Source organism: Callorhinus ursinus, unplaced genomic scaffold (assembly GCF_003265705.2).
Source record: "Callorhinus ursinus isolate GAN/ISIS: 27379988/994484 unplaced genomic scaffold, GSC_fseal_2.0 scaffold1, whole genome shotgun sequence".
Classification (NCBI taxonomy): domain Eukaryota; kingdom Metazoa; phylum Chordata; class Mammalia; order Carnivora; family Otariidae; genus Callorhinus; species Callorhinus ursinus.
Window position 1 is genome coordinate 51,717,001 of NW_027397063.1, and position 15,098 is coordinate 51,732,098.

Sequence of the window (15,098 nt, forward strand, 5' to 3'; positions counted from 1 at the left end):
GAGAGAGAGAGAGCGTCAAAAAAGTATCTAGGGGACTAGATGGGCTATTATAAGAGGTAAACAAGTTAATATATATTACCTTGCTTTGTACAACGCACACAGCAAACAATACTCTCAATATCTATTATTTTATTATATTGCTATTATTTTATAAATAATGAATTTCCCCCACTAAATTATAAATTTGTCAAAGACATACATTTTTCTTTCCCTATGGCTCCTTAAATAGTGCCTAGCAAATATTCAATAAAAATTTACAGAACTGAAAATAGGAAGACACAATTATCAGTTCATTAATTAGAAAAAGTAAACAGACTATACGAATATGAAAAATGTCATCATATTTCATATGCCTGAGTCAATCTAACTCCTTTAAATCAATGTCACTTAATTTTTTCTGGGTTTTAAGGAAGATAAAAAAGAAAAGCATATAAAATGCCTAGAGTCAAAAAGTCATAGATTAAAAAAAGTAAAAAAGAATCAGAAAAAAATAGTTATCAATATTAGGCCACTATCTTGACCATTTACATACACTGTCTGCCTCCATCAGATTAATACATTTTTCTAGCACAAGGATTCTACCACACAGGTTTCCAATTCATTTATGTATTCCTAATACATGCACAGGAACTGGTATATAGCAAACATTCAGTAAGTCTTTGTTGAACTAAATTGAACTAAAATTATCTTTAGTAGTTCTGATGTTTTAAGTTAGTTCAAATTTTTTAAAAATACATAAAACCAAAAAGGAGGTTATAACAAAAAAAATATCAAGTGTTGGTTTTTGACCCCGCAGCAAAGGAGTAGAGAACAAGGTTAGTTTTCACCAAAGATTGAAATATAGATGACAGTGTGATATTGGCAGTGGAAGAGACAGATCAGTAGAATAGACCACAGGGAAGCATTACAGGTAGCATTTTCACAGCATTGAGACTAATTACATAGGAAAAGAATTTTTTTTGTTCCCTACCTCTTACCAGGCACCAAAATATAAAGCAGATTGATACATCTGAATGTAATAAGTAATCAAAGAGCTGTAAGAAAACCTATGTATATAATTTTCTGAATTCCAAGGTGAGAATGCCACATAGACAGTAGAATATAACATAAGCATAAAGATTTATCAATTTCACTACTTAAAATTAAAAATTTTTCAAAGTCAAAAAATATCTTGAATAAATATGAGGCCAACAATAAAACAAATAAATATTTTTAAAGTATATGACATCGTAGAGTTAATAATCTATAAATAAATAAATAAAACAAAGATCTCATTTTTTTCACATGAAAAGGGAATTCACAATAGAAGAAACACAAGCTAAGATATATATATAAAATAATATTAATCTGTAATAGTTATCTGTAATGAATATTCTATAGAATTAATCTATACTGAAAGGAATGCAAATTAAAGTAGCCTAAATATTCCAAACAGTGAACTAGTTAAATAAATGATATGTAACATAATGTTAAGCTTTCATTAAATATGGCAAGTGAAAATTTACAAAGCATCATTAAGCTTAAAAAGCAGGTTGCAAAATAATAATAATAATTTTTATGATATGATATATACATATATAGACTATGCACAATGGGTTCTGTGAATAAATGTAGATCTGTATGTATGTGTCTATCTATGTATCAGAAAAAAATGTGTATGCATTAGAAAAAGCATGTAAGGACCTACATACTAAATTATTCCTAGCACTAATCTCAGATATTAAGATTATGGCAGATATTTTTCTTCTTGTGATTTCTTTCCAAATTTTCTACAATAAACACAAATTACTTTTTATAAACATTAAAGTCACTAAAACAAGACCTAGTCTATGTTGCAGGAAAAAGATTAGATGACATATTACTAGATTTCCTGAATGTTAAGAAAGCCAGTTGAAAAGGTCTATCTGTCCCTATTTTTGAAGGCCACCTCTATTGAAAAGAATAAATAAAAGAGGAACGAAAGAAAGAAGATGGAGCAAAAAAAGAAAAGAAAGAAAAATAAGATTTGTCAAAAACAGGAACCACCTATAATGGTATCTCTTAGATTCCTAGAAGCCAAATTTTAATCAATCACATCTTTAATTAAGATTTCAAAGAAATGCACAGCCTGGAATGTAGAAAACTTAAGAAGTTTAAAGCTATATTTATATAGTAAGCCTGCTATTTAGTATAAGAGAAAACAAATAGAACATGCATCAGTTTCAGTGATAGGACTATTATTGTTACAATTTCAAATAAATAAAAATTAAAAGCAAGCAAATGATACCTTACAACAAAATAAATAGAAACTGCTAAAGGCTATCCTCTACTGATAATTATAGAAAACAATTCTTCATTAAATAAAAATTTTAAACATGAAGTTTGACTGTATCTCATCAAAATGGCAAATGAAAACCAATTTATAATCCTTAAAGAACATCAGGAAGAACCTACACATACGTGGTCAAGAGGACAAGATGCAGTCCCTCGAAGACTGGAAAAGCCTAATTCAGTTCCAGTCCATAATGGTGCTTCTTAAAATGAAGATATGCATTCGGGGTTTGGATATTACCAGAGTTTTTAAAGCGCTGGAGAATCTGATAAATTCTATGGTAGACTTCTCCAAGAATCCATTAAAGTGACCTGACCAAACCCCATAATGAAGCCATCTAAGATCAAATCAAGTTCCATTGAACCAGGCTCTGGGGCAACAACAAAAGACTATTCACTTGACTCAGTCATACTTGCTGTTAGGTATTTCAGTTTCCCCTCCAAACAGAGGGGAAAAGTTCAGAAAGATTATGTACTAAATACTTCTTTTAATCCCAAAATCCAGTCAATTTCTTTTTTTGTCACTTGTCTCTTTAAAAGATCCCTTTCCTCTATTATATGCAGTTTTACTCTGTTCATTTTTATTTCCCAGTAGCAGAATGCCTTAAATAAATTCTTAAAAAACCAACACACCAACAAATAAATAAATTAAAACTCAATGACTATAAAAAGTACACAGTCTAACCTGTTAATTATTAACAGGCAAACAGAATGCATTTCTCAATTATCTACTTAAACTCCTTCAACTAAAAACTTTAAAGTTTTTGAGCTTGGAATGTGTACGCTTTCTAAGAATCCATAAATCAATTATTTTAAAATATTCTTTTAGGCCATTTTATTTTTTTTCATTTTTTATTGTTATGTTAATCACCATATATTACATCATTAGTTTTTGGTGCAGTGGTCCATGATTCATTGTTTGTTCATAACACCCAGTGCTCCATGCAGAACGTGCCCTCCTCAATACCCATCACCAGGCTAACCCATCCCCCTACCCCCCTCCCCTCTAGAACCCTCAGTTTGTTTTTCAGAGTCCATCATCTCTCATGGTTCGTCTCCCCCTCTGACATACTCCCCTTTTCTTCCTCTCCTGTTATCTTCTTCTTTTTCTTTTTTCTTAAAATATGTTGCGTTATTTGTTTCAGAAGTACAGATCTGTGATTCAACAGTCTTGCACAATTCACAGCGCTCAAAAAACATCAAAGTAAATGTGAATTTGAACACTGGCATAACGCATAAGAAATACAACATACTTTTAAATTTCAGAGATCAGTAAAATTCCCTTCTTTCCAATTGTCCCTTATCCTCTTTGAGATACTTTATTCCACAACACATTTGGACAGAATGAGTAGAAATACTCTCTACTAAAGTATATTAATGAGATGGATATAATAATGGTTTTGGAACATTTATATAATGTTCTTATTCCTAAGCATATCATAAGAAATATACAATTACAAAACTATGGAAAATGTTAATAATCCCAAAAGTAGAATGACAGAAAGAAAAGAATTAACAGTAAATAAAATTCATCATTTTTTCTGGATGAAATACTAGCTCAGCTAATATATTGAATAATGACTGCTGCTTGACACAAGTAAACATCGATTACCTGGAATGCTGGTTAATTAAATTCTGGTTAGCTAAGGGTTCACCAGAGGCAATAAAGTTTTTGCCTTGATTCTTTTAACTAAAAACCTAAGATATACTAGCAGATTTTCCTGCCTTGGTAAATAGGGTTTTATAATTATATCTTCATTAAAGATGAAAAATTTATAACCATAGAGGATGGTTTTTAATCTTTTGGGGGGTCATAAATGACCTTCCTCTAGGAACTCAACTGCCTCGAAGTTGATGCTTTGCTAAGAACAAAAGGCAACCTTAGCTTAACATTATTCTGCCCCCTCCCTGCCCCAGGATCCTGTAAGTCTACTTTAACATACAAAACATAAACAAGTTTCCTTTGGAAATTTCCTTTCTCTCTACCCCACCCCACCCCACTCCAAGATACATGTTGGCAATCTTCCTCCAAGCACATGGCCCACCGATACACATCTGAAGGGTCTCATGACTAAGGTTTTACTAGACAGTAATAAATGACCTTTTCCGAACAAGAGCTAGCCCCCTCAAGGTCCTGGAAACCTTGCTTCCAAAATTCCTTAGAGACTTAGGCCATCCCTAACCCCCTCCCAACCTGGAAGTGTATTAATCACCACTGGTCACAACCCCAGCGCAGCTCCTTCTGTCCCGGGTCCTGTCCCTGTGCTTTAAAAGAAATCACCTTTTTGCACCAAAGATGTCTCAAGAATTCTTTCTTGAAAGTACAACCCGAACCCCAGCATTTTCACACCACAGGGACCAACCACAAGATCCTTTGCCTTCCAATTTTACAAAATTGTAAATGCACAGACATTGAGGATTTTACTGACAACACAGTCATCCCAGGCATAACAAGGATGTTTAAAGTTGCTTTTTGAAGACATCTCTAATAATGAAGTATTTTCTTATGATTTGTTTCCTTTCTTCTAAAAGGGCAGTGTAAAAACAACTATGCTTAATTTAGTCTTGGTTAAAGGTTAAGCATGTTTCCTTTTAGGATAATTGCACTACCAGAGAGAGTTTGAGCTTTAAAACAAAATAGTGCTGTTTTCAAATCATTCCACATTCTAGAAGCCGCAACAATTTTCTTACACTTTTGTAACTCTTAGAGGAGTCAGGGTCAGAGAGAAAGCTCTTCAATGTTCACCTTTACTTCTAAAGATTATCAGATAATCGCAAATATATATATAAAAATTCCCTGTATTCAGGTTTTATTCTAAGTATTCTAAATACTTTTATGTGTATTTGCTCATTTAAACCTCACAAAAACTAGGAGGTGGGTAGCTAGATATCAGATGTCATTATTCTCATCTTATTGATATGTAAACTGAGGCATGGAGAGATGACCATGATTCCCCAAGGATCGCCCCTCTACGGAATGGTAGAACCAGGATTCACACCTAGTCAATCAGGCCAGAGGCTACACTTCTACAAACAATATTACATTTTCAGTTTCCGTCATGAGCTGATAGTTTCTCTTATGTGGTTCCACATGTAACACAAGTCCACCTCTTCACTACTATGCAAGACACATTCATACTGTTTTTCCCAGACATACACATTTGGGGAGTTGTTTGTAAGTTGCTGACAAAACTGGTACCACCTCTGTGTAGCTGGCACTTATATACCATTGTTAATTTCCCAGAATCAAATGCCCAGATGAAAAAATAAGGCACCACTATCTCAGTAAATGCAGAACCCTACAATAAAAGCTGACCCTCCATTTCCTTTTTGGAAATAGTTCTGGTGAGATACAAGATCGAATGATTATATAGTCTATGGGCCAACCAAGACAACAGGATAAATGGCCCATATTGTCACAATAACAGTTCACAAAGGTGAGGGCCCCCAAGTTGCTTCTGTGGCTAAAGCTGCAACAACATGAAAATTTTCTTAGTGTATCCTTCTCACAGAGGGATTGCGTGCTCCCAGAGATAGCAACAAATTTTTATCTCATTTGCTTTCAGTGCATCAACCTTAGTATTTTCAGTGTACCATAATGAGCAAAGGCTGGAAAGAAAGATAGAGAGAGGGATGGAGAGGGAGGGAGGGAAGAAAGAAAAAAAAAAAGGAAAAGGAAAGGAAGGAAGGAAGAAGAAAGAAAGAGCTTTTTTATAGTTTGTACAGAAAAGTTTTCAGTTATAAATTTGTTCCATCTAATTTTTACTGAATTACTTGCTACATATAAATGCAATCAAGCAGATACCAGTAAGATACAAATATAAAAGGGCAAAATAAGGCCGAATGTTCAGAGTCCTGAAAATGGTTAAAGATCAGATAAACAGGAAAGAAAGCTGGGCAAGGGCAAACAGGAATATAGATGCAAAAATGCGTAACAAGAAAGAACCTTGGTAACTGAGGCAGCTTTTCTTCATTAGATCCAGGGACTTTTAATGAAGTAATTGATTCCAATGCAGCCAAGCCAGGCTGGGAATGAAAACCTGGTTAAAATAAAAAAGTATATCTGGAATAAAATACCATCCTCAGCTCCTTTTGTCTCTAATTCATCCTACATACCATAATAAAACAAATATTTGGAAATCATCTAGCTATTACCTTATTCCCTATACTGATTCCCAATCACTTACACTATCAAATCCAATGTGTTTGGTTTACAAAGTCCTCCATAATCTGGTTCCATTGTGTAGCCTCTCTTCCAATTAATGCAGAAATTGTACCCTCCAATCCAATCAGATTAAACCAATATACATTGATTCAGCAAACATTTATTCAGGCCTATAATATGTTAAGGAGCATTCACGTAATTGAAATCTACATGGTCTTGGAGCCAAAGAACCAATGCTAATCTCCAATTTCTCCAAAACTCTATCTCAATGCTTTCTCTTCTCACTCTTCTCCTATTCCTATCCAGATACCTATGCATGCTCTTCCTTTGGATTCAACAAAAATTGATTCAGATATAATCAGTTCAATTGCTCTCATTTTAGCTCAGACACTTACATTTCAGTTTTGAAAATATGATCATTTAGATACCTAAAAATATATACAGAGGGCTAACCTTATGTGCTGTTCCCACTAACCCTCTCACACAAACACAAAACATGGTGGATCTTAAATTAACACAACACACACACACACACACACACACACACACACACACACACACACAGACACACAAACTCTTACTAGGATCCACATTTGTCTTCTTCTATTCCTTTATCAGGCCACACTTGTTGGGGGCTTTCAAACTGGTTCTTCTAAGGCGCTTCTCCCAGATCATTTCATGATGGCTTCCCCTTCTCATCATTTAATCTCAGCTCAAATGGTACCTCATTACTCTTTATCCTGATACCCACACTTTCTGCCCCAAATCACTCTTTATTCTACTACCAGCTTTCTTTTTGTCACAGGATATCACTCTCTGCAATCATTTTTTTTTATTTATTAACTCATTCACTGTCTATCTTCCTACGTTAGGGATCCTATCAGTATAGCTACATATAATTCAGTGCCAAATTGCTTGCCCCTAGGCATTATGCCTGGCATATAGTAAGCACTCAAATATCTGAAAAATAAATACATACAAAAAGTCATTAATATTCAATCCATAAATATTTATCAAGCATTTACAGTGAACAAGATGATTATTTTTAAAGTTAAATCCCAGGCTGAGGAATGTTCTGCCCCTAACATAATTACATTTGGGAGAAAGATCCAAGATAAATTTGGTGACACTTAGAGAGTTCTTTTTTTTTTTTTTAAGATTTTGAGAGAGAGAGAGCAAGAGAGAGAGAGCACAAATGGGGGGAGGAGCAGAAGGAGAGGGAGAAGCAGACTCCCCATTTAGCATGGAGCCCGATGCAGGGCTAGATCCCAGGACCCTGAGATCATGACCTGAGCTGAAGGCAGATGGCAGACGCTTAACTGACTGAGCCACCCAGGTGTCCCCACTTAGAGAGTTCTAAACAAAATAAATTACCAGAGAATTACACCTAACCTGTCTTGATACTTAGACTAACATCATTGTTTTTCTCAACCACAGTTCCCTTCATATTCCCCCATTAAACCTATTGATACATCATCATCAACTTTTATGTCAAGAATGGTTGAATGAAACTGAATGAAGGAGTGACAGTGTCACATATCTCATTTTGGATATTTATTGCTGAAATGGATGAGTCAGTATCCATGAAACACGGAAGAGTCAGGATACAACTAAGAGTAGTAACGGACAGATTCACTACCTCCTTCATAAAGTGTACAAACATACTCAGATTTGACAATTCTAAATGCTTCTAAAGGTTAAAAAAATCATTCATTTAAACTAGGGATCAGAAAACTTTCTGTAAAAGGTCAAATGAGAAATATTTTAGGCTTTGTAGGTCATACAGTTTCTGTCTCAATTTCTCAACTGTGCTATCATCTCATGAAAGCAGCCATAGGCAATAAACACACAAATCAGCATGCCTATATTTCAATATAACTTTACTTACAAAAACTGTAGGATCATCAGGGAAATGCAAAGCAAAACCAAATCACCTCACACCTGTTAGAATGGCTATTTTCAAAAAGACAAGAAATAAGAAGGGTTGGTGAGGATGTGGAGAAAAAGAAACCTTTGTTCGCTGTTGGTGGGAATGTAAATTGGTGCAGCCACTATAGAAAACAATATAGAGGTTCCTCAAAAAATTAAAAATAGAATTACCATATGATCCAGCATTTCCACTTCTGAGTATACACCAAAGGAAATGAAATCCCTATCTCAATAAGATCTTTGCACCCCCCCAATGTTTACTGTAGCATTATTTACAATAGCTAAGACATGGAAATAATGTAACTGTTGATAGATGGATGAATGCATTAAAAAAAAGTGACATGTATATACAATGGACTATTATTCAGCCATCAAAAAGAAGGAAATCCTGCTCTTTGCAACAACATGGATAGATCTTGAGGACATTATAAGGTAAGTGAAATGAGTCAGACAGAGAAAGACAAATACTGTCTGAGCTTACATCTAATGGAATCTACAGAATCTTAACAAATAAGCAAACAAACAAAAAAACTGAACCCATAGATACAAAGAACAGATTAGTAGTTGCCAGGGTGCAAGGGAGGGGTGGAGAAGGGGGTTGGGTTGTATGTGAAATGGGTGAAGATGGTCTAAAGGTACTAACTTCTAGTCATAAAATAAATAAGCCCTAGGGATGTAATGTACATCATGGTGACTATATTTAAAAATCTTATACTGTATATTTGAAAGTGGCCAAGAGAGTAGATCTTAAAAGTTCTTACCACACACACAATATTGTAACTATGTGTGGTGATGGATGTTAACTAGATTTACTGGTGGTGATCAAATCATGTTGTATACCTGAAACTAACATATTGTTATATATTAATTATATCTCAATTAAAAAAAACAGTAGGACAGATTTGTTGACTTCTGGTCTAAACTCATCAGTAAAGCCTAAAGAATGGAGAGATTTAGCAACAAAATTTAATTATAAGGGGTATTATGAGGACTTGTATTAGAAGCTCTTTTTGTGAGATATACAAGTTGCTTTTACATGAATTATAATACTTTTTGGGGGGACTGATGGGAATTACAGGGGACCCAAGCCCCTCCGGTCACCCTTGTCACTGCCACCTATTCCCACAATGAATTTAGGCATTTTCTTGGCATGACATTTTGGCCTTATGTAGAATCATCATCTTTCCATAAATATCCAATCCATCATATTATTTGTATCCTAACATTAAAATTATTTTTGAAAAGCCACAATAAATACTTGGTTGAAGTTTAAAAAATACATTCCCTTTATCCATGCTAATTTTGCAATTCTATTTTAAACAACTATTAATTTTGTCAGGCATGATTTGTTTGTAATAAACTCATTTTGTTCGTTGCTCATGATTCCTTTGTCTTCAAGATGTTTACTGATTCCTCTTCCAGTGTTTTATTGAAAATGTTGTCAGGCCATTTCAAGTTAGATTTTCATTACATCTATTATAAGAATTGTTTCTTCCTCAAGTTTTTTTAGGTCTTCTAAATTTCTCAAGTAAAACACACCTTCATATATCCAAAGTACTAAATACCCTTTTACTTGATGATGATTGATAACTATTTTCAAAAGGCATTCTAAAACTCATTTTATGCTTCTCAAAATTATATTCCAACACCAAAATAGCTACACAATTAAACTAAAATTTGGTGTGTAAAGATTCTAAATGATAGTATGTTGATCCACATTGTCATGAGATAACATTTATTAATCAGTAGCACTATCATTTTCTATTTTCTACTTTACAGTTGTTATAATAAATTCTACTGCCAATCAGCTTTCATTAAGTTATCAGCCCTTCTATTTGTGATAACCAATACTCTACCTTTCTGCCATCCATTTCCACTTTATCTTTTCTGGCTACATAAATCTCTAGAGCCTATGGTGTCAAAATATTTTTTTAGTTTCAACCAGACATCTGTAAAAATGTGAAAGCTATAACATTTAAATGTAAAGTTTGCTCTTAAGTTACATCACATGTCACACAACCACAAATTTTCAAATAAAATGAGAAAATATTAAGATTTTAGATAATATTATAAAAACTGCTTCAGTTGGATTCACTATTCAATAAATGAAAACACTTGAGAATTCTAGTAAAAGTAAACCTTGAGATAGTTGAAATATCCATTCTAAATAATGGGAACATTTAGGTAATTGTCTGTACAAAACAAGGATCAGACTTTTTGAGGTCATAAAAAGCTTGATCTTCCCAGGTAAGATAAATGCAGAAAGCTTACCACTAAATTACACAATAGGGATAAGATTGTTGAATCTATCTGCAAAATAACATTTTCAAAAGCTTCATAAAGTAACTGATTCATTAAAGATATAACTGAAGATTCTTTCTCTTTTCTGATATGAAAGATCACAAAACATTGCAATATTTGCAAAAGAGGATAAAGTGCTCATGTCTCACTTGTGAGACATGAATACCTCCTTTATTACCTATGTTCTTGCTATATATTGAGAATGTTGAAGAAAAGCAGTTCCAAAAGAACGCAGGTTTGCTGATCCTGGGTTCCTGTTAATATTACATGATAGAACAGAAGCTTTCACATACAATCAGGATGATAGCTACTTGCTCTGTACTCAGAGGGACCAATTCTCCCCTACTGACATGAACACAGCACAAATCACAAAGTACCAAAATTGAGTCTAAGTGCAAACCTCTCAACTTCACTCATGTATCAGCAAAAAGAACCAGTTTAGCTACATAGGAAAAGATGTCAGGTCCAAGGAGTTGAAAGGGAGGGCAGACTGGCATTGGGATAATTTATCTGCCTCTACTACAGTTCATCTGCCTCAGTGAAAAGAATTAATCCAAACTTGCCAAAGATTTGTCTTGTTTAACTACAAGCTATCTTACTGTATTCTAACCCACTTCCCATCTCCTCCCTAGCTCTCCTCTTCTCCTCAACTATTGTTTTCTTTGGAATAGTCTCTCTTCCCACTTAAACCCTTTAACTTCTCTCTTTTTCTCCCTCTTCCTCCCTCCCACCACACACACACACACACACACACACACACACAACGCACACACACACAGAAATACACACTGCATGATGTGAACTGTTAAAGGATATTTTCTTTGGAAAAAATCACATATGATTATGGATACGACAGCACAGAAGGATGTCATCCAGTGAAGAAATAGGGCAACATGATCCAAATCAAGTGCTAGATACATTAGTGTACCTACTATGCATCTTCTATAAGGGGATTACCATGCTATAAACAAACTGGACAAAGATTCACATAAAGATCCTAACGGACCTCTCAGAAGTCAGGCTACTATGAAATGCTGTTAATTGCAGTAAATATTCTACTAATGTGATTGTATGTCTCTTTCACTTCAAATACACAGATATTTAGGATAATTTAGGATGATTAAAAATTGAGCCAAGTTAGAATAAAAGACAGAAAGGAACATCTCTGAGTGTCAGAAAAAAAGAATTCAAAGCCAGAGCTAAGGGGGGAGGAAAGGGGAAAGTCTTGTTGGACCCTAGGGCATCATATTCACATATATCCAGATATTTAGGATGATATATGGAATATTAACACCAATGTGTGGACAACAGACAGGACCTAAAGCCAAAGAGAGGCATGGAGGAACAACTGAGACATGCTTAATAATGGATGCCCAATCCATCAGATTAGGAGTAGAAAAAAATCTACAGACTAGCATGGAGAAGCAATAAAAAACACTTGAATTCCTCGTAGGGCTCTAGGTGGTAAAAAGTCACATGAAAGAAATGTGAAACCCAGATATGTTCCATGGGCACCTTAGGAATCAGCATTTACACTCTATTTTTAGAACATAAAATCAAAGCTTAAAAATTAACACAAAAAGTATCTGGATTTCTTTAGACTCTTATGGACACAGATCTAGGGTGACAGGTTAGAAGGGAATGCTAAAACACTGCAAGGAGCTACAGAACTCTCGTGTGACAACCTCCTTCAACTAAAAAGAAGATCACCATAATATCAGAAACAGCTCTTCTTGTTAATTCAGTCAACAACTATATATTAAATGCCTGTTGAAGGCAAGTATGATTTTAGACCCAGAAGATACAGTAGTGAATAGAACATCATTCCTGTCTTTATCAAGTTTATGTTCTAGTAAGGGAGACAATGAATATAAAATATAAAATATAAGGTCCTGTACTGATAAATGCCAAAAATAAAAAGCAGGATAAAGGAAAAGAGAGCAAAGTTGTGAAGAAGCAGTTATTTTAGATAGAATGCTGACAAAAATGCATTCTAACATGACATTCCTGCAGAACTTTGCAGAAAGAAAAAGAGTGAATCATGATGCAGAAGATACTTCCGGAGATGAGGCAAAAAAAAAATTAGTAGATGTGTAGAAACATTTCCCCTCGAGGACTGCATATTCTTGCCAAACTAACATGTAATATTTATAAAATTCAACGATTACTGATCCATAAAAAAAGTTTCAACAAACACCAAAGAATTCATATCATACAAAGCATGTTATCTGACTACAGTCCAGTAATATCAGGAATTAAGGCCAAAAAGCCAGTTTAAAAATCCCTATACATTTGGAAACTAAAAAACACATTTATAAATATTCTATGAGTCAAAAAATCATAATAAAAATATTAAATATTTAAAACTAAACAACAATAAAGACACTACATATCAAAACCTGTGGGATGCAGCTAAAGTGGTACTTAGTAGAAAATCTATGACTTTAAATGTATATATTACATGTTAAAAAGTTGTAAAATTAATTAGTTAAGGATCTAACTTAGCAAGTTAAAAAATAATAGCAGAATAAAACCAAATAAAGAAGGAAATAAATGATAAAGATTGTAACAAAAATTAATATTTTTGTTACACGGAACTTATATACAATAGAGAGTGAAAATGGGTTCTTTAAAAAGCCAAAACTGGTTCTTTAAAAAAACAGTAAAATATTGGTTTAAACCATGTGAAACTGTCAAAATTCAACCTAATAATACAATCTATATTGATCAAAATATTATTAATCATTAAATATTATGCAAGAAAAAGTCACTAATTAAACTTAAGGAATGAACAGAATGTATCTCTAAAGATAAAGGAAACATTAAAATATTATGAGAGAATATACTAAACAAGGAAAGGGCAATCTACTTACAAAGTGAAATCAAATGGGCAATTTCCCAGAAAAGTGCAACATAACAAAATCAATACAATAAGAAATATAAAGCCTGAGTAACTTTATGATCAATAATTGATAGCAAAATTGATACAAAAAAGAGAACGCAAGAAAGGAAATGTATATGCTAAACTCACTTAAGAACTTAGATGAAAAAATTCTAAAGGAAATAGCAAACTAAATGTGCAAAATGCATGTGCATTTGTGTACATATACACATAAAGACATAACAATTATAGAATATTTATCCCAGGAATGTAAGAATTGCCAACATCAGAAAATATGAATACAAAAACACTAATTCAAAAAGATATATGCACTTCTGTATTCACTGCAGCATTATTTACAATAGCCAATATATGGAAAGAAGCTAAGTGTTCATCAATGGAGGAATGGATAAAGATGTGGTGTATATACACAATGGAATACTACTCGGCCATAAAAAAGAAGGAAATCTTGCCATTTGTGACAACACAGATAGACCTGGAGGGTATTATACTAAGTAAAATAAGTCAGATGGAGAAAGACAAATACCATATGATTTCAACTTACACGCAGAATCTACAAAACAAAACAAACAAAACAAAACAGAAGTTTATAATACAGAGAACAGATTGGTGGCTATCAGAGGGGAAGGGGTTGTGCAAAATGTGTCAAGGGGCTCAATTTTATGGTGATGGGTAGTAACTAGACTTATCATGGTGATTACTTTGGAGTGTATATAGATATCAAATTATAATATTGTACACCTGAAACTTATATAATCTTATATACCAATTTTGCCTCAAAAAAAAGGAAATACATTTAGTGATACACACCATATTCAGAGATTAAATGAGAAAAACCATCATTCTCTCAATATAAACAAAAAAACTCCAAACATTATAAACATGGATAAAGACATGAAATAGACTAAGAGAAGATATTTGCAACATATATAACCAGTGAAGCATTTCTATTCAGAATATATAACAAGCTGCAACAAATCAATAAAGAAATAAGCATTATAACTTTAAGGTTAAAAACTGCTGAGAGAATAAAATTGGAAAAATCAGAGAAAATAACACCTGATTGGCCCATAAGAATATGATGAGAAGCTCAACTCTATAAGAAAGATAAAATTAAAGTAGCAAATAGATACACTACTCCTATCTTCTTATCAAAAGTTTAAAAGTCTATCAATATCTATTATTGGAAAAAGTATGGAGAAGGGGAACTCAGAAAAATTTGGAGACTAATTTTCCATTACCTTGTAAAGTTAAAAATGTATATTCTCCAAACCCAGCAATTCAAATACAGAAATTCTCTCACATTTACACACGAAGATATTTACAAAGATATTCACTGTGAAATTGACTGTAATAGAAAAATAAAAAAGAAGAAAGAAAAAAGGAAAGAAGGAAGGAGGAAAATGAAGAAAAGAGTGAAGTGAAGTGAGAGGAATGAATGGGATGGGAAGGGAAACACTTAAATGTGCACCAGCAGGAAATAAAGAGATA

The 15,098-nt window shown here is 33.5% G+C and overlaps 1 protein-coding gene across 22 annotated transcripts in view; it reads right to left on the reverse strand.

Moving 5' to 3' along the window:
• The window catches only part of ZBTB20 (zinc finger and BTB domain containing 20), a 777,345-nt gene that overhangs the window by 632,125 nt on the left and 130,122 nt on the right, over positions 1-15,098 (reverse strand). For 4 of the 22 annotated variants that reach the window (XM_073893667.1, XM_073893702.1, XM_073893656.1 and 1 more), the window contains one exon: positions 6,257-6,350. The exons of the other annotated variants lie outside the window; for them this stretch is intronic. The gene's annotated coding sequence lies outside the window, so the exon portion shown is untranslated. The remainder of the gene's footprint in view (positions 1-6,256; positions 6,351-15,098) is intronic. 22 annotated transcript variants of the gene reach the window in all.